The following is a 25,211-nucleotide window of genomic DNA, read 5'->3' as shown; positions in this document are numbered from 1 at the left end:
TTGAAAAAATCTCTAGAGAAGAAAGTCAAGGAAAATAAACGTGTCCTCCCATGGCCCTTGCTCACTCGATCTGACAAGTGTAGATTATGTTGTTTGAAATACTTTCCAGTCTGCCAAGAAGTGTCCCCTAGTGGAGTCTATGGAAGGAATAAAGTCCTTGAATTGTTACACACTGCTTTGCTATTTATGAAATGGCATAGATTTGAAATGAAAGACTTATTAAGTCATCGGGTCTGCTATGGCAGCACAGGCCTCTTTCTTTCTAGTATTTCATTCAGCCTGCAGTGTTTGGCTATTTTATGTCTATAATTAAAAAAAATTTTTTTAATGTTTATTTATTTTTGATACAGACAGAGACAGAATGCAAGTGGGTTAGGGGCAGAGAGAGAGAGAGGGAGACACAGAATCCGAAGCAGGCTCCAGGCTCTGAGCTGTCAGCACAGAGCCTCTTGCGGGGCTCGAACTCACGAGCTGAGATCATGACCTGAGCTGAAGTCAGATGTTCAACCGACAGCCACCCAGGAGCCTATTTTATGCCTATAATTATAGCAAAGTAGCACAAGGCCTAGGTCAAATCAAATTCATCTTTGGATCTGCAGTACCTGTGTTGGCAAAGGCAGCTCATAGATATTTAATGAATGTTTGTTGAATAGAATTAAATCGACATTTTATCTAAAGCCCAGCCTTTGGCATATTGAATTTTTCTAGTTTGCTTATTGAATGAACGTTTGTTATCTGCGATACCTGAAGCACTGGTTACTTATTTCTTGATAATTCTTTGATATACGCATGAAAACAGATTCATCCATCTTCACAAATAAATACAATGAAACAATGAAACACATGGTACAATGGAATTCTTAACAACCAACCTCATGCTGCCTAGCTAAAAAAAAAAATAGCATCAACTCTCTTTTAAAATGAGCAAGAACTGTGTGTAAAGAATGTAAAACAGATTCTGTTTTGTTTCTTTTTTCGTTTGAAAGCGAGTCTTAATAGACACCACAGGCAAACAAACAAAAAAGACTAATGAGAAACTAAAAACTACGGAACTTCTAAAATGTTCTTTGTGCTATGACCAATCTTACAGAAAAACAGGAAAGATATAAACGGCTCCTGTAAATGGGGAGAGTGAAATAACTAAGGGGCTTACCTTTCGTGCTGTACATCACTGCTCAATTTTTCATCGACAGGATAAAAAAGATTTGTTTTTCAAAAACAAATACATAAACTTATGCTATGTGCAGACTATTTTTAAAGACATGCTTATGGGTAATGCCTGCATTTACCTTCTATGATTCTCCAAAACCGTTCTTACAAGGGATTGTTATAAGGTGACTTCTCTGTGCCCAAGTTGTTACTTTGTGTATTTGTTGCTCTCTGGAAATGATGAGGGAAGAATAGAGAATAAGGAGTATGATAAAATTAAAAATTGCAGAAGCAGGGCACCTGGGTGGTTCAGTCGGTTGAGCGTCCAGCTCTTGATTTCAGCTCAGGTCATGATCCCACGGGATCCCATGGGACTGAGCCCCATGTTATTGGGCTCTACTGAACGTGAAGCCTGCTTAAGATTCTCTTTCTCTCTCTCTCTGTCCCTCACCCCCACTCACACTCTCTCTCTCTAAAGAATTAAAGAAAACATTTTAAGAAATTGCAGAAGCAGAGATTTTCCCACATGTTAAGCATCCCAGAGCTATTTGGCATTCCTTGCTGTGGTCATAAAACGGTGCTATCAGTTTTAAAGAGAATTCCTTTCCTTGCGTCAGTGGCTTTCCTCAGAGTCCCTGAAGGAAAAGCACAAGGTCCTGAAGAACCATAAGCTTTCCCAGACCTGCTTTCCTTTTTGCTAATTCGAACCTGGTTGGTTTCACCTGCAACTTCAGTTCTTTTCACTCTTGCTATGCCGCCATTTGAAATCCTTGGTGATACCTGGTCCCATCAGTTGATTATAGTTAACAGTGCTTGGGAAATTCAAATCCTTAAATCATCAGCTCATGTCATGCTTCATTATTAATCTGAGTTTGCACTGAATATTTTTCCGTCTTATTTTCATTTGCAATAAGAAATGTGAAGGGAGAAAACGTCTCAGTGCATCACCACCCTGCAGGGCTGGCTTCACGGCCACGCTCCCCATAGTTCTTTTAATGCTCTCTTTCGCCATCTTGAAACTCTTCATGCTTATTGAACAAGGGACTCGCGTGTTTATTTTACTCTGAGCTCCTCAAATGATGGAGCTGATCCTGTCACCAGCTGCCCTGATCTGTTTCTCAGAGAAGTAGAAAGCTGGAATTAAGTGAAACACTCTAAAACGCACTCCCTCAATGAGGCTGAGAACACAGTGGATTTTGCTCTGTTTGTTCATATTTGCTGAACACAGCATCTTGGCGGGAATCCCAATTCTTCCAGGGAAATGGAAGTAGGGGTCCTCCAAGCCGTTGGCTATTATTCCTTAAAATGTACTTGAAGCCTAGCATGTGTTGCCGGCAGCATGAAAGGCAAAAACAGAGAGAGATGCATATGAACACGGGGTGGTACAGGAGAAGACCGGTGTTGTTCATGCTGCCATACTTTTGCCAGACGTTTGGCTACTCTAGAGCACAGAGTACGGCCAACTATTTTAATGCACTTTGTGTTAAACTGTGATATTAAAGTAAAGTCAATCCGTGTTTCTGAGTCATTTATTCCTAACTCATTGAAATATTATTCTTAAGGCCCTTTGAAGTCTAGAAAAACCTCAGAAGTTCACAGATGGATTCTCAACTCCTTTTTGCTAACATTAAAAATAGAAAATTGAGATTAGAGAAAAAGGCACACTTGGGTGCTGTTGGTGGAAATGCAAACCAGTGCAGCCACTGTGGAAAACAGTATGGAGGTTCTCCAAAAAGTTGAAAATAGAACTATCTTATGATGCAAGTATCACACTACAGGAGCCCTATTTCAAAGGGATCCATGCACCCCGATGTTCATATCAGCATTATTTATGAGAGCCAAGATATGGAAGCAGCCCAAGTGTCCATCGATCAATGAACGGACAACAAAGATGTGGTATACATACATATACAATGGAATATTATTCAGCCATAAAAAAATGAAATCTTGCCATTTGCAACAACATGGATGGAACTAGAGGGTATAACGCTAAGCAAAATCAGTCAGTCAAAGACAAATACCATATGATTTCACTCATGTGGAATTTAAGAAACAAAACAAATGGAAAAAATAAAAGACAGACAGAGAGAGAGAAAGAGAGGAGAGAGGAGAGAGAGAGAGGGAGAGAGAAATCAAGAAACAGACTCCTAATTGGAGAGAACAAACTGAAGGTTACCAGGGGGAGGTGGGGGGGGATGGGTGAAGTAGGTGATGGGGATTGGCGCACTTGTGATGAGTGCCAGGTAACGTGTGGAAGTGCTGAGTTATTATATTGTACATCTGAAGCAAATATAACACTGTATGTTAATAGACTGGAATTAAAACTTAGAAGAAATACAAAAATAGAAAATTGAAGATTATGCCACATAACTGAAAATAAGAAGTTGTGGAATGTGGTTTGGGACTCAAAAAGTGGCCAAGTGTTTTCAGTTAACCAGGGTATCTGACTTCATGCTCTCCTGCTTTCACCTCCAGCACAAACTCTGTCACTTCCTGCAAAAACATGGCCACTCTCTTTAGCTCTGGCTGACTTGCACTGCATGTAAACCAAGATGACCCTGTCACCTCCTCCAGGGCTGCCTTTTGTCATAGAGCATAGTTCTCAATGATGGATCTAAATAGAATTATATCTGGTCTCAGATGATCAGATGCCACAGGAAGTATGCATTTCATTTCTGTCTCTGGATTTTTGGTGACCTTGGGTGAGTCTTCACTCTTGTAGGACCTTGATTCTCAAGAGTAGGCTTAAATGTTCCTCCATCCAAACTGCCACCAAGATTGCCATTTGCTCTTTGATTCCCATTTTGGTTTCCATCGTGCACACATCTGAACCACAAGCACCACTCTCTGCAATTTAGTGGAGGTGCTGTTGATGGTATGACGTGGCCCAGCTATTGAAACATAGAGATGACAGTATTTTCCTTTGAAACCATGGTGTGGGTGTAAACACCAAAGGGTACGTTTGCAGATGTCTTATACATATGTTTATATCCCCTCACGCTTCTTAGCATAGTTCCTTACCACAGAAGACTCTCTCATTTTACATTTCTGGTACGAATACAATGCTTTTAATATCATGAGTAGAAACTCAGGTGAACTTCTAGTGGTGATTTCTAAGTACGTGTCAGAAAAAATTTGAAAACCCTTTTGCGATCCTCAACACTATGGCAAAATTTTCTGCTAAACAGAAGTAGGTCGAATAATCAAAAGGAGTCTAAAATAAAACCTTATAATTTCCTCCAGAATGGAAGCTCCCGGAGAACAGGGCTGTTTGTCTGTTTTGATCACTGATGTGATCTATCAGCTTGATGGGTACTCGAGAAAAATTTGTTGAATGACTGTCATTAGGAATGGATGGGGGACACTTAGAGAAGCCATGACTTCTCCCCAAGGATGAAAGCTACGCTTCACTACCTACCTTAGTCCCTTTTTTCCCTCATCCCAGTTAAAAAAAGAAATCCTCAAAGGAAAAAATCTCCCTCTGCTGCAGACGACTAGAAGCAGGTCAAAGTGGTCTCTGGACCAAGCACATAATAGCTTTGGAAAATGTTACAATTATTAATGAAACATATTTGGGAATAGGGCCCAGTTATTTTTTTCTGATACATGTCCACTCATGTCTGAATTAGCCTACTTCATACTTTGTACCAAGATGGACACTGGTTCCTGAAGCAACATACAAACACTATCATGTAATTGACGTGGCTTTGGGGATGATATTTCTTTCAATCTTTTGGTTGCAACTCCATTCTCAGCCTTTTCATTTATTTTCCCAAATAGGAGGTTTTAAAATCCAGAAAAAATTACAGGACTGTTAAGAGCTCAACTGGAGCATAACTGGAAGCCTGGGTGACTCACTTGGTTAACCATGAGCCTCTTGATCTCTGCTTAGGTCATGATTTCATGTTTGTGTGTTCAAGCTCTGCATCGAGCTCTGCACTGACAGTGCAGAGCCTGCTTGGGATTCTCTCTTTCTCCATCTCCCCCTCCCCTCTGCTCATGCTCACACTCTCTCTCTAAAAAAATTAAGGAAAAGGCTCTTCCCATTCATTTTCTCTTTTAATGGGTGTCTATGATGTAGTGATGATGAGCCAAGCCCAAGTACTTGTGGCCACTGCTTACTAATTACTTCATTATTCCTGTATGTTTCTTAGAACAGTTTGCAGTTAGGCTGGACCATATGACTAGTTCTGGCCAACGGACTGTGTCAGGGCTAGGACAGTCAGGATGATCCCTTTCTTTCCCTAGTACGGTGACCTTGTCCACTGTTGAGATGGCAGCACCATAAAATAGCAGAACCCTTAATCCCTGAGTCACCAGGTGAAGGTGTCCCTGGCAACCTGCAGTGGTCCTTTATTCTGTTAAATCGCCAAGGCTCTGGGCCTCATCTGTTAATGCAGCCAACATTTAAAAAAAGCTTTTTTTTTTTAATGATAAATTAGATTTTATTAAAATGTAAAACTGCTTTTGAAAAGACAATGTCAAAAGAATGAGAAGACAAAACACAGATTGGGAGAAAATATTTGCAAAAGGCTTATCTGATGAAGGAATGTTGCCCAAAATATGCAAAGAACTCTTAAAACTCAACAATAAGAAAACAAAATAAAACAAAAAAACAGTTAAAACATGGGTCAAAGACCTTAACAGACACCTCACCAAAGAAGATACACAGATAGCAAATAGGCATAGGAAAAGATGCTCCACATCACATGTCAGCAGGGAAATGCAAAAATTTTTTTCTTATTTATTATTTATTTATTTATTTATTTATTTATTTATTTATTGTTTAATTTCCATCTGAGTTAGTTAGCATATGGTGCAACAATGATTTCGGGAGTAGATTCCGTAATGCCCCTTACCCATTTAGCCCATCCCCCGTCCCACAACCCCTCCAGTAACCCTCATTTGTTCTCCATATTTAAGAGTCTCTTGTGTTTTGTCCCCCTCCCTGTTATATTATTTTTGCTTCCCTTCCCTTATGTTCATCTGTTTTGTCTCTTAAAGTCCTCATATGAGTGAAGTCATATGATATTTGTCTTTCTCTGACTAATTTCGCTTAGCATAATAGCCTCCGGTTCCATCCACATAGTGACAAATGGCAAGATTTCATTCTTTTTATTTGCCAAATAATACTCCATTGTATATATACCACATCTTCTTTATCCATTCATCCATTGATGAGTGGCCCCTTACATACTTTGGCTATTGTTGATCGTGCTGCTATAAACATGGGGGTGCATGTGTCCCTTCGAAACAGCACACATGTATCCCTTGGATATGCCTAGTAGTGCAATTGCTGGGTCATAGGGTAGTTCTATTTTTAGTTTTTTTGAGGAACCTCCATACTGTTTTCCAGAGTGACATCACCAGTTTGCATTCCCACCAACAATGCAAAAGAGATCCTCTTTCTCTGCATCCTCACCAATATCTCTTGTTGCCTGAGTTGTTAATGTTAGCCGTTGTGACAGGTATGAGGTGGTATCTCATTGTGGTTTTGATTTGTATTTGCCTGATGATGAGTGATGTGGAGCATGTTTTCATGTGTCGGTTGGCCATCTGGATGTCTTTGGAGAAATGTCTATTCATGTCTTTTGCACATTTCTTCACTATATTATTTGTTTTTTGGGTGTTGAGTTTGATAAGTTTTTATAGATTTTAGATACTAACCCTTTATCTGATATGTCATTTGCAAATGTCTTCTCCCATTCCATTGGTTGCCTTTTAGTTTTGCTGATTGTTTCCTTCACTGTGCAGAAGATTTTATTTTGATGAGGTCCCAATAGTTCATTTTTGCTTTGGTTTCCCTTGCCTCCAGAGACGTGTTGAGTAAGAAGTTGCTGCAGCTGAGGTCAAAGAGGTTTTTGCCTGCTTTCTTCTCGAGGGTTTTGATGACCTTACATTTAGGTCTTTCATGCATTTTGAGTTTATTTTTGTGTATGGTGTAAGAAAGTGGTCCAGATTCATCTTTCTGCAAGTCGCTGTCCAGTTTTCCCAACATCATTTGCTAAAGAGACTGTCTTTATTCCATTGGATATTCTTTCTTGCTTTGTCAAAGATTAGTTGGCCACACGTTTGTGGGTCCATTTCTGGACTCTGTATTCTGTTACATTGATCTGAGTGTCTGTTTTTGTGCCAGTACCATACTGTCTTGATGGTTACAGCTTTGTAATACATCTTGAAGTCTGTGAGTGTGATGCTTCCAACTTCGGTTTTCTTTTTCAAGATTGCTTTGGCTATTCTGGGTCTTTTCTGGTTCCATACAAATTTTAGGATTGTTTGTTCTGGCTCTGTGAAGAATGCTGGTGTGATTTTGATAGGTATTACATTGAATATGTATATTGCTTTGGGTAATATCAACATTTTAACAATGTTTGTTCTTCCAGTCCAGGAACATGGAATATTTTCCCATTTTTTTGTGTCTTCAATTTCTTTCATTAGCCTTCTATAGTTTTCAGTGTATAGATTTTTCACCTCTTGGTTATCCTAGGTATTTTATGGTTTTTGGTGCAATTATAAATGGGATTGATTCCTTGATTTCTATTTCTGTTGCTTCATTGTTGGTGTATAGGAATGCAACAGATGTATTTGCATTGATTTTATATCCTGCAACTTTGCTGAATTAATGAGTCAGTTCTAGAAGTTTTTTGGTGGAATCCTTTGGGTTTTCCATATTGAGTATCATGTCATCTGCAAAGAGTGAAAGCTTGACCTCCTTCTGGCTGATTTGGATGCCTTTTATTTCTTCGTGTTGTTTGATTGCTGAGGCTAAGACTTCCAATACTATGTTGAATAACAGTGGCGAGACTGGACATCCCTGTCTTCTTCCTGGCCTTAGGGGGAAAGCTCTCAGTTTTTCCCCATTGAGGATGATATCAGCGTTGGGTCATTCATATATGGCTTTTATGATCTTTAGGTATGATCCTTCCATCTCTACTCTCTTGAGGGTTTTTATCAAGAAAGGATGCTATATTTTGTCAAATGGTTTCTCTGAATCTATTGAGAGGATCATGTGGTTCTTGTCCTTTCTTTTATTAATGTGACGAATCACATTGATTATTTTGCAGATATTGAACCAGCCCTGCATCCCAGGTATCAACCCCATTTGGTCATGGTGAATAATTTTTTTAATGTATTGTTGAATCTGGTTTGCTAGTATTTTGTTGAGGATTTTTGCATCCTTGTTCATTAGGGAAAGTGGTCTGTAGTTCTCCTTTTTAGTAGGGTCTTTGTCTGGTTTTGGAATCAAGATAATGCTGGCCTCATAGAAAGAGTTTGGAAGTTTTCCTTCCATTTCTATTTTTTGGAACAGCTTCAAGACAATAGGTGTTAACTCTTCTTGAAATGTTTGGTAGAATTCGCCTGGAAAGCCATCTGGCCCTGGACTCTTGTATTTTGGGAGATTTTTGATTACTAATTCGATTTCTTTACTGGTTTTGGGTCTGTTCAAATTTTCTATTTGTTCCTGTTTCACTTTTGGTAGTTTATATGTTTCTAGGAATGTGTCCATTTCTTCCAGATTGCCCATTTTATTGGCATATAATTGCTCATAATATTCTCTTATTGTTTGTATTTCTGCAGTGCTGGTTATGACCTCTCCTCTTTCATTCTTGATTTTATTTATTTGGGTCCTTTCCTTTTTCCTTTTGATCAAACTGGCTATGGTTTATCAATTTTGTTAATTCTTTCAAAGAACCAGCTTCTGGTTTCATTGATCTGTTCTACTAGTTTTTGTTTTGGTTTGGTTTGGTTTGGTTTCGATGGCATTAATTTCTGTTCTAATGTTTATTATTTCCTGTCTTCTGCTGGTTTTAGGTTTTATTTGCTGTTCTTTTTCCAGTTCTTTAAGGTGTAAAGTTAGGTTGTGTATTGGAGAACTTCCTTCTTTAGGAAGGCCTGATTGCTGTATACTTCACTCTTATTACCACCTTTGCTGCCTCTGAGAGAGTTTGGGTTGTGGTGTTATCATTTTCATTGGCTTCCATGTACTTTTCAATTTCCTCTTTAACTTCTTGCTTGGCCCATTCATTCATTATAGGATGTTCTTTAGTCTCCAAGTATTTGTTATCTTTCCAAATTTTTTTCTTGTGGTTTATTTCGAGTTTCATAGTGTTGTAGTCTGAAAATATGCATGGTATGATCTCAATCTGTTTGTACTAGTTGAGGGCTAATTTGTGTCTTAGTATGTTATCTATTTTGGAGAATATTTCATGTGCACTCAAGAAGAATGTGTATTCTGCTTTAGGATGAAATGTTTTGAATATATCTCTTAAGTCCATCCGGTCCAGTGTGTCATTCAAAGGCATCGTTTCCTAGTTGATTTTCTGTTTAGATGATCCATCCATTGTTATAAGTGGGGTGTTGAAGTTCCCTACTATTATGGCATCATTATCAATGAGTTTCTTTATGTTTGTGATTAATTGATTTATATACTTGGGTACTGCCACATTTGGATCATAAATGTTTACAACTGTTTGGTCTTCTTTGCTGATAGACCCCTTCTTTATTTTAAACTCTAGATTGTCTGATATAAGTATGGTTACTCTGGCTTTCTTTTGGCGACCACTAGCATAATAGATGGTTCTCCATCCCCTTATTTTCAATCTGAAGGTATCTTTAGGTCTAAAATGGGTCTCTTGTAAACAACATATAGATGGATCTTGTTTTCTTATCCGTTCTGTTACCCTCTGTCTTTTGATTGAAGTGTTTAGACCATTGATGTTTAGAGCGAGTACCAAAAGATATGAATTTATTACCATGATGTTGCCTGTAGAGTTGGAGTTTTCTGGTTCTTTCTGTTCTCTGGTCCTTTCTAGTCTTTGTTGTTTTGGTATTTTTTTTTTCTTTTTTCTTTTCTCCCCTCAGAAGAGACCCCCATAAAATTTCTTGCAGGGCTGGTTTAGTGGTCATGAATGCCTTTAATTTTTGTTTGTCTGGGAAACTTTTTATCTCTCCTATTTTAATGACAGCCTTGCTGGATATAGCATTCTTGGCTGCATATTTTTCTGATTCAGAACATTGAATATATCCTGCCACTCCTTTCTGTCCTGCCAAGTTTCTGTGGGTAGGTCTGCTGTGAACCTGATCTGTCTTCCCTTGTAGGTTAAGGACTTTTTTCTCCCTTGCTGCTTTCACGATTTTTTCCTTGCCTGAGTATTTTGTGAATTTGACTGTGATATGCCTTGTTGATGGCCAGGTTTTTTTTAATCTAATGGGAGTCCTCTGTGCTTCCTGGATTTTGATGTCTTTGTCTTTCCCCAGGTTAGGAAAGTTTTCTGCTGTGATTTGCTCACATAAATTTTTGTGCCCCTTTTCTCTCTCTTCATCTTCTGGGACCCCTATGATTCAGATGTTTTTTTCCTTTTTTAATGAGTCACTGAGTTCTTTAATTCTTAAATTGGTGCTCTTTTGCCTTAGTCTCCCTCTTTTTTTCTGCTTGATTATTCTCCATAATTTTGTCCTCAGTATTGCTGATTCGCTGCTCTGCCTCATCCATCCTTGCCACCGTGGCATCCATTTGAGATTGCAGCTCAGTTATAGCATTCTTTATTTCATCCTGACTACCTTTTACTTCTTATATCCACAAAAAGGGATTCTAATCTATTTTCAATTCTTATTTCAATTCTTATTATTGTGATTCTAAATTCTGGTTCAGACATCTTGCTTGTATCTGTGTTGATTAAGTCCCTAGCTGTCACTTCTTCTTGTTCTTTCTTTTGGGGTGAATTCCTTCATTTTATCATTTTGGAGGAAGAAAAGGAATTAATAAACTAAAAAAAAACTTAAAAAATTAAAAACAACACAAAGAAATAAAATAAAGGATGTTAGATCCTAGGTGTGTTTTGGTCTGGTTGTTGAAAAAAGCTGATAGATTAGAGATAAATGGAAAGATAAAATAAAAAAAAGAAAAAAGGAAACTGAAAAGTTAAAAAAATTAATACAATAAAATAGAATAAAATTAAATGATGAAAGTAAAATAGAATTTAAAAATTTACAAAAAAGGAAAAAATATAGTAGAAAAAAATTAAAGAAAAAGCTTTTTAATAAAAATGGAAAACAAAAATAGTCTTTCTCTTTCTATATTCAAGAGTAAGAAAAGAAATGAAAAAGAAAAAAAGTTGAATAAAAGGAGCAGCAAACAGAATGAAGTACGATTGAAATTACATCTGGTTTTCTGGAGAAGTCAAGCTACAAAGCACTTTATAATCTGTAAACTAAGTAGGAAGAGAGACTTGTATTTGTCAAGAGCGCTGTTGGCACAGTTGGGTGGGGCTTAGTGTAATGGCTCCGTTCTCCACGAGATGGCATGCTCAGCTTACTGGGGTGGGTTGCTGTGGTGCTTGTAGGCGCGTACACCTATGTGCAGGTGGGGTGAAAATGGCATCACCCAGCTACCCAGTCTCTAGTATTGGAACTGTGTGCTCTCCACGACTGGCAGTTGAGCACCCCTACTTTGTCTCTGGCTTCTTCTCACTCTCTTCTTCTACACTGTCTGTGACCAAGCCATCACGCTGCCAGGTGGCACCTCCCTCCAGAGTTTTATCTCAAACGTGGCTGTGTTTCCCGACCCCTCACTTCTGAGTGATTGTGGCTTTGACCCACTCAGACCTTCTGGGGGTGGGTCTTACTGAGCAATGGCCTGGTGCTTGCCTGCCCCCAGGAACATTCACAGGACCACGCTGCTGCCAATGCCAGAGACTGCAGCTGGGTGCTGGCTCAGCCCAGAAAATGTTTAGCCATCTTGTAGCAGCAGTGTTTCAGGGTTTATGGAAAATCACAGCACATATCTAGTGCCAGGCTTCCCCCTTAAGGACCTTGTTCCAGTGCCAGAGAATGTGGTTGTTCTCCCAGGTCCGCTGAGAACTTTGCCTGTGGGGTGGCTGCACAGCCTCTACCAGATGTCCTCCCAACAGGGGAGCCTCTTCTCCCCATGTCTGGGACCACCCGGACTTCACTCTGCTCCTGGGGATTCACCCTTCCCACCAGAGCACCACCGGGTATGGAACTGTGGAGTTGCAGACCCTGTCCTCCCCTGTTTATAGAGTCTTAATGGAATTTAAACCCTCTCCCTTCTCCTTTCTCCCTTTTTTATTCAGTCCCTGTGGCTGTTTCCACTTTTCCACTTTCTCTCGAGCTGCTTTTCCCGTACTCTCCCCCCATCTCCATCCTCTCTCCACAAGCAAAAACAGCTCCCTGCCCTCTGTGGCTTCTCTCTCCCCCAGTTCACCTCCCCGGACCCCGTACCTGCCGAGTTCTGTGGTTCAGGTTTTTCAGATTGTTGTGTTAATGTTCAAATTAGTTTTCTAGATGTGCAGGATGGTTTAGTGTGGATCTGGCTGCATTTAAGGGACAAGAGACGTAAAAACAACTTCCCTACTGTTCCGCCATCTTGGCCCCTCAAAAAGGATTTTTTTTAATGTTTATTTATTTTGAGAGAGAGAGACAAGAGTGTGAGTGGGAGAGGGGCAATGCGAGAGGGAGACTGAATCTGAAGCAGGTTTCAGGCTCTGAGCTGTCAGCACAGAGCCCGATGTGGGGCTTGAACCCATGAACCGTGAGATCATAACTTGCGCTGGTCAGACACTCAACTGACTGAGCCACCCAGGCACTCTGATGCAGCCATTCACTCCCTACATGAGTGAAACATCACTACCATGTGAAAGGGGAAGGATTAACCATAGGTTCAAAGTCTGATTGATCTTTTCCTGCCAGTAGAATTCATCACAAGTCTTGAACGTGAACCTTTAGGCTTTAAAAACAAAAAACAGAGGGTAAATACCAAAAGAAGTTAAAAATATTTGTGTACTCATGTTCACAGCAGCATTATGACAATAGCCAAAAGGTAGAAGCATCCAGGGGTCCACAGATGAATAGATAAACAAAATGTGGTGAATACATACAATCGAATATTATTCAGCCTGCAAAAGTGGTGGACTTGTGATACAGGCTGTGGTACATATGAACCTTGTAGACCTTGTGAGACGTGAAATAAGCCAGTCCCAAAAGGAAAAATAGTGAGTCCACGTGTATGAAGTACCTAGAGTGGTCAGATTCACAGAGACAGAATGTAGAATGGGGGTGGCCAATGGTTGAAGGAGGGAGTTGTTTAACGAGTACAGGGTTACACTTGGGAAGATTAAAAAACCACTCTGGAGATGAATGGTGGTCATGGTTGTACAACCATTTGGATATGCCTAATGCCACTGACATGTACACCTAAAAAGGTGAAAATAGCACATTTCATGTTAGGTGTGTTTACCACAGTTAAGAAAAAATTGAGAGAGGGGAAAAAAGAAGAAAGGAGAAGATTATTTAACTTCTGTTCAGGGGAGAGCTCTCTGATTCTTTAACATCTCTGGGCCAGATAATTCTCACATTTTCTCAACTCCCCTTCCTAGGTTCTCCACGCACTCTTCTCTTGTAATCCTCCTCTCCAAGCCATCATCTCTGTGACTGAGAGGTTTAGGGCTAGCTCGTATCCCCACGTCCCTGCCTCTCCCACTTGCTTCCATGTGGGAGTCACCCAGCTAGTCGCTGGGTTATTTTTCTGAGAAAATTGTTCTGCAGGCAGTTGTAGATTTGGTGTGTCTGTGAGACGAAGTGAGTTTGGGACCCTCCTAGTCACCATGTTGAAGGGCAGTTAAGTTCTGAGTGAAGGTGCCATTTTATTTTATTTTTAAGTAGTCTCTACACCCGACGTGGGGCTTGAACTCATGACCCCGAGGTCAAGAGTCCACAGTGCGCTACTGAGCCAGCCAGGTGCCACCTGAAGGTGCCATTTTAAATGGGCCGATCTGAGGGACCTCCAGAGACACGGAGTTTCCACACAGCGTGATGAAGGTGAGTGAACCCCTGGTGCTCACCTGGGAGGAGAGCATCCTAGGTGGAAGCGGGAAGGACAAGTGCACAATTCTTTGTTTCTAAACTGTATTTCTATTGGGACCACAGTTCTTATGGACATCGTGTTATGAAGCACGATTTTACTTGTCTATCATCTTCTTTTTTTTTTTTTAATTTATTTTTGAGAGAGGGAGAGAGAGAGAGAGAGAGAGAGAGAGAGAGAGAGAGACAGGGAGGGGCAGAGAGAAAGGGAGACACATAATCTGAAGCAGGCTCCAGGCTCTGAGCTGTTAGCACAGAGTCCGATGAGGGGCTCGAACTCATGAATCGTGAGATCATGACCTGAGCTGAAGTCGGATCCTTAACTGACTGAGTCACCCAGGCATCCCTTGTATAACATCTTCTAACTAGCGCCTGGACCAGCCAGTGCTCACAATGTCAGCTTTCAGTGATGCTCTGAGCCTTGGTATTTCAGGATGGGCTACAAAGGTGCATTCACCCTATGTTTCTGAGGTCATGAGCTTCCAGGGCTGCTGTTCCTATCCCCCATCCTTAGACCAAGGCCCGTTTTCTTCTTAGTGTCTCTTACTGTGCCCTTTATCAAAGGCTAACTTTACCACCTGCCTGTTGATTTCAGTTGTCATCACCCACGTTCAGTGCAGGATTTTGTACGAGACTAGGAGGATAATATCTTAGGTTTCATTTCCAATCATCATGCCTGATGAAGCAAAGAGCATCAGGTTTGCTTTCTGAGATAGATAACTCATATTATTGAGTTGAGTGCTTTGGGGAGGAATTAAAATGATTCTGCTCTTTTTATATTTATTAGCCACCATCTTTATCGGGAATTGTTTCATTGCAATGAATAGGAGCCAATTTATCAAAGGTCAAGATCCATGGGCAGCCTTCTCCTGCCACCCTGGGGTCATTTGGAAATATGTAGAAGACATTTTTTTGTTTGTTTGTTTTTAAAGTAGGCTCCACACCCAGTGTGGAGCCCAACAGGGAGCTTGAACTCAGGACCCTGAGGTCAAGACCTGAGTTGAAATCAAGAGTTAGACATTTAATCTACTGAGCCACCCAGGCACCCTGAGGGCACTTTTAATCATCTTATCTCTGTATCTCCTATGGTCCCTGCTTTGTTAACCTTTTTTCTCAGCCAGCCTCCTAGTTTATGCCCTCCATAGCTGCAATAGACTGAATGGGTCCCCACAATATTCATGTGTTGAGACCTAACCTCCAATAAGATGGTATTAGGAGATGAGGTCTTGAGAGGTGATGATTAGGTATTGGGAGATGATGAGGTCATGTGGATGATACCCTTGCATGGAATTAGTGCCCTTGGAAAACAGATAGTAGAGAGCTCCCCTACCCCTTCCAGCACGTGATGTGAGAAGGCTGTCTACGAACCAGTGGCTCTCCCCAGACATCGAATCTGCCAGCATCTCTGTCTTAGACTGCCAGCCTCCAGAACTGTGTGAAATGAGTTTCAGTTGTTTGTAAGCTCCACAGCCTATAATGTTCTGTGGTAGAAGCCCAAGGGAACTAAGACAGTAACTTTGGTGGGTCTAACTTGACATGAATGTTAGTTCCAACACCATGTGACTGATTCAAGCTCTGTTTATCAGTTGCACATGCCTTTGTGGTGTGGGAGGAGCTGATGGCCATAGATCAGGTTCTGCCTTTCCCAGTCCAAATGGTGGAGGTGAGTGGAGTGGCATCTTCTAAGCTGCAGTGAGGCAGATTCTTTAAGAAGGGGCTATTGATGGGGAATGAATGGTGGGTGTCTTTGGCTCAGCAACATAAGTCCATGTAGTTCATGGTGACACTTAGTCAATATTAGTAAATTCCAGCTTCAGGTTAAGACATTATCTTGAGCTCATTATTCTTCTAAAGCAACTAAACTAATCCTGCCAGCAGATTAGCATAGAAGTAGAGAAGCTTAACCTGATGTGCTTCCTTTATTTCTGGCCCTTTATGATCACAAAGCAGGTTCAAAGCTGAGTTTTAGTCTTCATTTTGAGTTTTTCTGGGTTTTCACCTAGCTTGGTCAGAATATTAATATTTAACTTATAATGTCAAAGGTAGCCAAATCATAAACTTTAAGAAAATTTTAGAGATAGTGCAGAGTTTTAAAATGGAGATAAGCCACTTACTTTGTAGTGATGCATAAACTTTGGGGCACTGGAGATGTTAATTAATTTTAATAGCTCCAAGGACATTAATTAATATTTATTGAGATCCAGTGAGGTTTATTCAATTTGGTGCAATTTAAAAAACAGTGAAGTTCTTTGCTTCTAATATTTGTTGAATGTTAATCACATGAGACAACTATCATTGCCATCACTGAATTAGGAATAAAAGCAAAACCATTTTTACATAGACAAAAGTTTTAAATGTCTGTTTTTCTAGTTATTATTCCCTTAAATCAAATTGAAGACTTCAGAAATGCTTCTAATACAATTAAAATTCTTCTTTCATTGAAATATAGAAAGATAGAGTCAATTGTTACCTTATAGACCTAATGGTAGTCCCTGGTTGTTTTAAGAGAAAAATGAAACCTAATGAAGGGGCTAAGTGATGAGTTTTAAGTCACATGGCTAATGGGATATCTTTCCTGATTAGTTTATTCCCTTAATAACTATGCTGTGAGCTTGTTGGATGCTCTCTAGGAAGAGGGGAAAGTTGCTTGAAAAAAGGGCCCATCAGTATTGTAAACTGGAGACAAACTGGTGTTTCCTTAATTAGATGTTTTAGGATTCCAAAAACACTGAATGATGACCAAGATATATATATATCTTGAGGGGGAGGGGGCGAAGAGGCAGAGAGAGATGGAAAGAGAAAAGAGAAAATCCCAAGCAGGCTCTAAGGAGCCTGACTTGGGGCTTGAACTCATGAACCTGTGAAATCATGACCTGAGCCAAAGTCAAGAGTTGGACATTTGACTGACTGAGCCATTCAGTTGATCCCAACTTTATATTGTTTTTAAGAAATCTGTTGTAACATATCTAAATGTGCTTGAAAATTTATGTATGTTCTTTTAGGTTTTTATTTTGAATCTTCAAACTGTTTCCCCCCTCCCCAGAAAAACAAAACAAATTCAAACAGTTATCAGGGAATTATCAATCATGTTACGGAGGAGCTAGTGGGAAATAGGACCAATATGTAAAAACTAATCAAATCGATAAATAGGTTCAAGAATAAAGGATCCCCCTGAAACAGTAGCAAAGAGTCTTCTGAATGGGGAACAAAGCAGATTTTCACAGAGATCAGAAGCATGATGCTATAATCATTTACTTTTTTTTTAAACTGAGGATATTATAGATATACATAAAATGTAATACTAATCTGAAGCATTCATCTGGATGAATTTTTGTACATATAGTGTGTGTATTTCCATGTAACTACTACCCAGATCAATACCTCCAGCATCAACCAAGATGCCTGTTCCCAGTCTATACTTTATCCCTGCTAAGGAAACTACCGACTGCCAGCATCATTGGAGCATTATATTTCTTAAAGTTTGAAACTAGGAAATTATCATAATTTATTTGCCATTCATTAATTTAATAAATATTTAACGACTATAATAAACTTTACACAGGAATTGGACATCACTGGTGAAAATGACAGACACCATTTCTCATTAGTGTAAATAATGCTGTGATCATTTTTACTGCATTTTGAAAGTCTTTTTTCCCTTAAATTTCATTCCAATTGTGTATCTTTAGGAAAGATATTACATATATCATTTTATATTATCTCTTATAGTTTTAATATGTGATTTGAACTTTTTAAAAAAATTTTTTGAGAGAGATAACTAGAATGAATGGGGAAGAGAGGGCAAGAGCAAAAGAGAGAGAGAGTGAGAGAGAATCTTAAGCAGGCTCCAAGCTCAGTGTGGAGTCTGATGTGGGGCTTGATCCCACAATCTTGTGATCATGATCTGAGCCGAAATCAAGAGTCAGATTCTCAACCAACTGAACCACGAAGCACCCTTAAAACTTTTTTTTTTTTTGAAGTGTAAAGAAGAGAATTATGAGAACAAGAGGATATAACTTTCTTAGTTGACCCACTGGGAACACTGGCTCTCAGGACCAAGCAGCTATAGCACTTTTACCAACTTGGGGCAGGACCTCTTAGTGAAGGTAAAGTGCCCAAACAGAATAAAATGCACGGACCTGTGCATTATGCCCTAAGTTGCTGTGATGCAGGAGAGGGGCCAAGGCCAGCTGTAGGAAGAGGAAGATGGAATGTCCCAGGGGAAATGCATGGGCTCCCGCTGTCTGTAGGTAGACCTAGATCTCCACAGCTGATTTCACTTTTGAAATATATTAGTTGTACTCAAAGGGCAAAATGGGCAGGTGAAACTCTTTTTTAAAATTGAGTATAATTAACATGCAGTGTAATATTAGTTTTAGGTGTACAATAGAGTGATTCAACAATTCTATACATTACGCATCTAGTTAAGTGTGCTCTTTAATGCCCTTTATCTATTTCACCTGTTCCCCATCTACCTCTCCTCTGGCAACTGCCAGTTTGTTCTCTGTGTTTAAGAGTCTGTTTTTTTTCCTTTTTTTATTTGTTCTGTTTCTTAAATTCCACATATGAGTGAAATTATATGGTATTTGTCTTTCTCTGACTGACTTCACTTAGCGTTGTACCCTCTAGGTCCATCCATGTTATTGCAAATGGCAATATCTCATTTTTTATAGTTGAGTAATATTCCATTGTGTATATATGCCACATCTTCTTTATTATACATCTATGGATGGACACTTGAGTTGTTTCCATATCTTGGCTGATGTAAATAATGCTGCAGAAAGACATAGGGGTGCATATATCTTTTCAAATTAGTGCGTTCATTTTCTTTGGGTAAATACCCAACAGTGGAGTTACTTGTACACTGTTTAGAATGCTAATTAGTGAGTCTTGACTGTTGTATCAGAAGTCTCCCTGCAGTCCCTATATCTAAATGATGACTAAAAGCTTGCTGAGTATATTTCCCAGAAAGAAACACACTCCAAAGTTTACTTAATTATATGTACTATTCTGGGCCAGTATTCTTGGATATTTCAGCCCTATCATAGGAAGTCAACTTATGACTTTCATACGTGAGAACTGAAGTTAGACACAGTTGTTTTTGGAAAGGGGAAACACACCTTTCAGTTTTTTAGAAACAATCTTGAAAGAGATGTCCACTTTCACTCTTTCTAATAAACAATTGGCACCAGTGAAAGCTAACCAATCTATCTCCATAGGAAATGGCTTGTAGAGAGTGGGGCTTGATCTATATAGATTTATGGGGTCTTCAAAGCAATCAACAGACAGCCATTTACTATTTACCAAAAAGGCTTGGGAAGGAAATAGTAGACAAGTTCACAGACTAATGTCCCAAAGAGCTGTTGAGTTTGCTGTTTTTTTCCTTCCTGGAAGGAATGGGAGACTTCCCAGATGAACATTTATTTCAGACAATTAAATAGAAGGTCATGATTGACATGTTTTCATGTTTTCTTTCTTGGCTTGACATAGAAAATCTACTGGAATCAGGCTAATTTACAAATGAAGGGGTTGATTTTCCCTTTGGTTTGTGGGCATAATTGTCTCCATTAACTTTAATGGGAGTTTCGGGGCCTGGTCTGAAGGGAGAATGGATGGTTTATAGTGAGTGCTGGCTCTGTGCTATTAAATCCATGGGGAGGAAATGCAGTGTATGTTTCGACACCCAACTTCTATACCGTGAAGAAAATAGAAGCTGTTTGAAAGCATTCACATTTTTCTCTATCAATGCCTTACAAAGAAATAAAATGAAAGCCCAGTGTGCACAAGAGCAATTTTATGTGGCCATTGAAAAGATTAAGGATCATCTTAAAAACATTGCAAACATTTCGTCTGGAGTAATGGGGTTGTGTGCAGCAAATAAATGCACAGCAACAGACAGCCCAGCTTCTGCATCTTCTAACCAATGCAAGTTCATATCCAAAAGGTCAGGTTGGCCAATAGAAACTTCCATAAAATTCAGAGAGTGGCAATCTAATCCTCTGAGAAATGAATCTAAGATATTATCAGGGAGGTATTTCACAAAGAGGGGCTCTGTTTCACTCTTTTAAGATTGTGTATCAAGAGTCCTCTAGGCATCTGGACAAGACACTGAATTCACAATTATGATGCCATTAGATTAATGGTATAACCATCACATGGCATTGTGTACTATGTGAAAATGACAAAAGGGCTCTGGGTGTGTGGAACTCTACTCAGGATTTAATTTATTTTCTGAAATGTTAATTGTCTTCTTCAGTGCCTGGCACATAATTGGCACCCAGTAGTATTTGTTGAATGAAGAATGAGTGATGGAGTGTTTACAATGCAGAATACAGTGTCTTAATCAAGAGAATCAGATATGGTCCTTGCTGTCAAGAAACCACTGTCTAATAGTTTCACATATACAACTAGTGTGTCCTTTTTTCAGCTCTTATGTGTAATCCAAATACAAGGCTTATTATCTTAACTGCAGTATGTTTTTTAAGGTATAATCCAGGTGTAATGGGAGAAAACAGAAGGAGTGGTGAATTTTTCTAGGAAGTTTTCACGAAGGAAATACCAGTTGACTTAGGCTCCCGTGATAGGAAAAGGGATGAGCAGAGAATCAGAGATGTGAAGATGCACATCCTTTACAGGGAATAACAACAATCTAGTATGGACAAAGCTAACTTGGTCTGTGTGGGAGGACAGTGGATGGTAGAGGCAGGGAGGATGATGGATGATAGAGGTGCGATTGTAACGAATCTTGAATATTATAGGAAGGACTTTGGGTATTTTTCTTTTATTAAATGCTGGAATCGCTGGCTCATTTTTAAAATTTTGCTTTGTTTTTTCAGAGAGAGAGTGCATGTGATCGGGGGAAAGAGAGGAGAGAGAGAGAGAGAGAGAGAGAGAGAGAGAGAGAGCCAGAGAATTCCAAGCAGGCTCCATATTTAGCATGGAGTCTGATGGAGGGCTCGATCCCATGACCCCAGGATCAGGACCTGAGCCAACATCAAGAGTTGGACACTCAACCAACTGAGCCACCCAGGTGCCCTGGACTCATTTTTAAAAGAAAATTAGCGTGATGTCATGATTAAATCTGAATTTTAGAAGGATGACTCTGACGTCAATATAGAGAATATATTGAGAGGGAGAAAAAAAGATTGTAGACAGTGATGTTCATTACAGCGACCATTGTAATTTGATGATAATGGGCAAGAGTAGGGTCAATGGCAATGGGGCTGGGTCTGCCTAACCATTCATTCACCCTTACACTCCCCCACCTGTCTACCCGCTCATCCTTTGAATCATTTACTCAATCAACAAGTATTTATGAAGGGCTGGAGTCAACACTGGTGCTTCCTTCACAGACATTTTGTCTCCTTCACTCTCCTAACAAACCTTGATTTCTTTCTGATACTGAGTGGCCATGTGCTTTTGGAGAGACTGAGCTCTTCCTCAGTCCCACGCTATTGATCTTAATTAGTATAAATTATTCATTAATTTATTCAATATTTATGGAGTACCTTCTAGGTTAGGGGTACTGTTTTCAGAACTGGGGATATAGCAGTGAGATGAAGAATTATGATTCCTCCAATTAAGATGCTCACACTCTGTTGCTGGAGACATTTACCATGACTGGAGTACATAAAAATTAACATTAGTCAGACTTGTTTTTTAAAATTATTTTTTAAATGTTTATTTATCTTTGAGAGACAGAGAGAGACAGCATGAGCAGGGGAGGGGCAGAGAGAGAGAGGGAGACATAGAACATGAAGCAGGCTCCAGTCTCCTAGCTGTCAGCACAGAGCCTGACGCAGAGCTCAAACTCACAAGCCATGAGATCATGACCTGAGCCGAAGTTGGACACTTGACCGGCTGAGCCACCCAGGCGCCCTACTCCAGTCAGACTTGTAATGCTTATCCATATCTTTTCCTGGGCATACCCACTCTCTTGCAGTTAGGCAGGACCAAAGTGACTCATCATTTCTTAGCCAGGATCTCTGAGTTTGTGTGGTGGACCAGTATGCTGCTATTACCTGAGTAGGCTTTGCTTGAGCGGTAAATAAGTTTCTGCTTATACAATAACCAAGATTTTCAGAGTTCATTGTTAGTGTAGCATAACCTAGCCTAACCCCACTGATACAATGATTAATGCTAATATTCAGGTCTGAGTTAAGTGCTGTGGAAGCCCAGAGAAAGGAGAAAATGATTGGGAGTTAGCTGAGCAGGTAGGCAAGCAAGAGGCTTCAATATAGCAGAACCGTCCTGGGCAAGGCTTGGGGGCTGAAACGGCCTGACGAGTGGGGAGATTACTTTGGCTGGAGGTAGAGTGTGGGGCCTAGAGAACGGCTTTTGTCAGTCCAGGAGTTCAGCTCATTACTGCAGAGTGCCTTCCCAGCATGCTGATTGTGAATGGTGGAAGACAGCAAGAGTCCCCAGTATACAGAGCAAATCAAATGTCAGAGCTTTTACTGAATCATAATAATTAGGGGTAGAATTAAGGGTTTCCTTTCCACTTCAGACTTTCAGCTTTTGCTGCCACTAAATAGCATTGAATGAAGTGATACAACCTATTAGGGTCTTTCACACAGCTCCCTTTGGGCCCATGGAGATCCCTTTAGAGAGATTAAACTTTGGAACCAGTGGCGTAAACAGGAATTATTCAGGCAGAATTAATAAGAGTGGGCGGATGCCATTTGAGTTGTACATATTTATAGTTTAGAAAAAAAAGGAGACCTAAAAATACCCTTAGAGCAGTGACATGTTTTGTGGCAGATGTAGTTTGATAGTGAGCGACAATTACACCATTCACCAGGCGTAATTATTTTTTAAATGTCTCCTCTATGGCTCATAAACTAATAAAGAAGTACATGCTGTCAGAGAACTTGTTAGATGTCTCAAGAAAACGCATAGGCTAGAAAATACTCTTTAGTTACTTTGCAAAACTAAAGAGAATTTTGCTTTTCCCTCTGTAGTTCTTGACGTTAAAAAAAAAAAAAAAAACCCGGTAAGTAATCAGTGATTTCTTAACACTCAAGAATATAAAGTCTTCTACTTGAAAGCAGGAATGTGCTAGTTGTTTTTATATTTCTCCCAAAGCGTAATGCAAGCCGATACAATAAGTGAGTTTATTCAGTTGCACAACAAATATTTACCAAGTGCCTATTCAGAGTCGGGCAGTACCCTAAGTGCTAGAGGTACAGTGGTCAACAAGCTGGACTCCTTGCTGCCTAAAGAAACTTGCATTTGAGTGGAGGAAGAGATTAGAAGCCAATAAATGAATAATGTAAACAATGTCCGGTGGTGGTCAGGCTACAGAGAAAATAAAGAAGGGGTAGGACATATTGAGGGTTGTTTGCTATACCATGTAGAGTGGTCAGGGAGGGCCTCACCTTGGTAAAGTGACATTTGTTCAGAGACCTGGAGGAAATAAAGACCATGTGGATATCTGGGGAAAGGTAGATCCTGGCAGGAGGGGCAGCCACGCAAAGACCTTGAGGTGGGGTGTGCTTGGCATGTCGTAGAGCAACAAGAAGGCCGGTGTGGCAGGAGGGCAGTGAGCAAGGGTGAGACTGAGTTCAAAGGGATCTTGGGTCATATCCCATAGGACTTGTAGGTCGTGCTAGGGACTTTGGCTTTTGTGCCGAGTGGTCAGGGAAGCCACTGAAGACTTCCAGAGGAGTGTGTAGGCTGGCTCTTAAGGGCTGAGTTGTGTCCTCCTGAAATTCATTTGTTAAAGTTCCTAGCCCTCCAGTCACAGAATGTGGCTGTATTTGGAGCTAGGGCCTTTAAAGAGTTAATTTACATAAAATCACGTTATATGCATGGACCCTGGTTCAGTATGACTGGTATCCTTACAAGAAGAAGAGATTAGGGCACAGATACACACAGAGGAAAGGTGATGTGAAGACACAGGGAGAAGACGGCCATATGCAAGCCAAGGAGAGAGGCCTCAGGGGAAACCAATCCAGCCTGCACCTTGATCTTGGATGTTCTGCCTCCAGAACTTTGAGAAATAAATTCCTGTTGTTGAAGCTCTGTAGATGGTGGTACTTTGTTATGGCAGCCCTGGCAGACTAAAGCACTGACCTTCTTTTTAAAACATCATTCTGGGGGACGCCTGGGTGGCTCAGTCGGGAAAGTGTCCGACTTCTGCTCAGGTCATGATCTCGCAGTTTGTGAATTTGAACCTCGCATGGGGTTCTGTGCTGGCAGCTCAGAGCCTGGAGCCTGCTTCAGATTCTATGTCTCCCTCTCTCTCTACCCCTCCCCTGCTCACTCATTGTCTCTCTCAAAAATAAACATTAAAAAAATTAAAAAAAATAAAACAGATCATCCTGTCCTCTGTGTGAGTACAGAATGTGGGGGGCAAGGGTAAAATCTGGAAGAACAGGTAGATGTTATTTTAATAATCCAGGTGGGATTTGCTGGTGCTCAGTTCTGAGAGGTAGAAATGGAGGAGGTGTGAAATGGTTAGATTTGAAATATATTTTCAAGGTAGAAAGGAGGGAATTTGTTCTTGGCTTAAGTGGTGGGTGTGAGAAGAAGAGAGGAGTCAAGGCTGTCTTCTAGGTTTTGGCCTGAACAACTAGAAAAATGACATTGCTGTTTACTGAGATGGGAAAGACAGAAGAGTAGTTTGGGAGGGCGGTGGGGTGATCAGGGAGTATGACTGGGGTGTGTGAGTCTGACACACACAGGGTGTGTGATTGGTTTCCCCTGAGGCCTCTCTCCTTGGCTCTATCAGTCTCTATCAGAGAGCCAGTAAATGCATCTTCAGCCAAGTAATGGGAAAGAGAGTTTCAAGAGCCTTTGTCTACTGACCACTCGCTAGGTGATTATACAAGCCCATTGACTAAATGAGTGAATGAATTTGAAGATGAAGATTTTAGCTTTGCTTTTTCTGACTTTGGGAAAAGCATGTTACAACTCGGCATTTGAACAAAATGTCAATGCTACTGCAGAGACATTTTGTTGTAAGCTATATTTTTACAAGTTATGTGAAGGCAGCTTAGGGATTCACATTGTAAAGATACGGGCTACATTATTGTTTTGAGGGTATTTTCCAAATGTATTTAAACGAGACATTTAATTTGAATAACGAGACGTTTGATATTCTATAACCTCTCTGGAACAGTTCTTTGTGCTTTCGTCTAGTAGGTGTTTAGTCCATCCTGTCCCCTTAGTGTCCTTAGGTC

Source organism: Acinonyx jubatus, chromosome B4, assembly GCF_027475565.1.
Source record: "Acinonyx jubatus isolate Ajub_Pintada_27869175 chromosome B4, VMU_Ajub_asm_v1.0, whole genome shotgun sequence".
Classification (NCBI taxonomy): domain Eukaryota; kingdom Metazoa; phylum Chordata; class Mammalia; order Carnivora; family Felidae; genus Acinonyx; species Acinonyx jubatus.
This window is presented reverse-complemented; position numbering follows the sequence as displayed.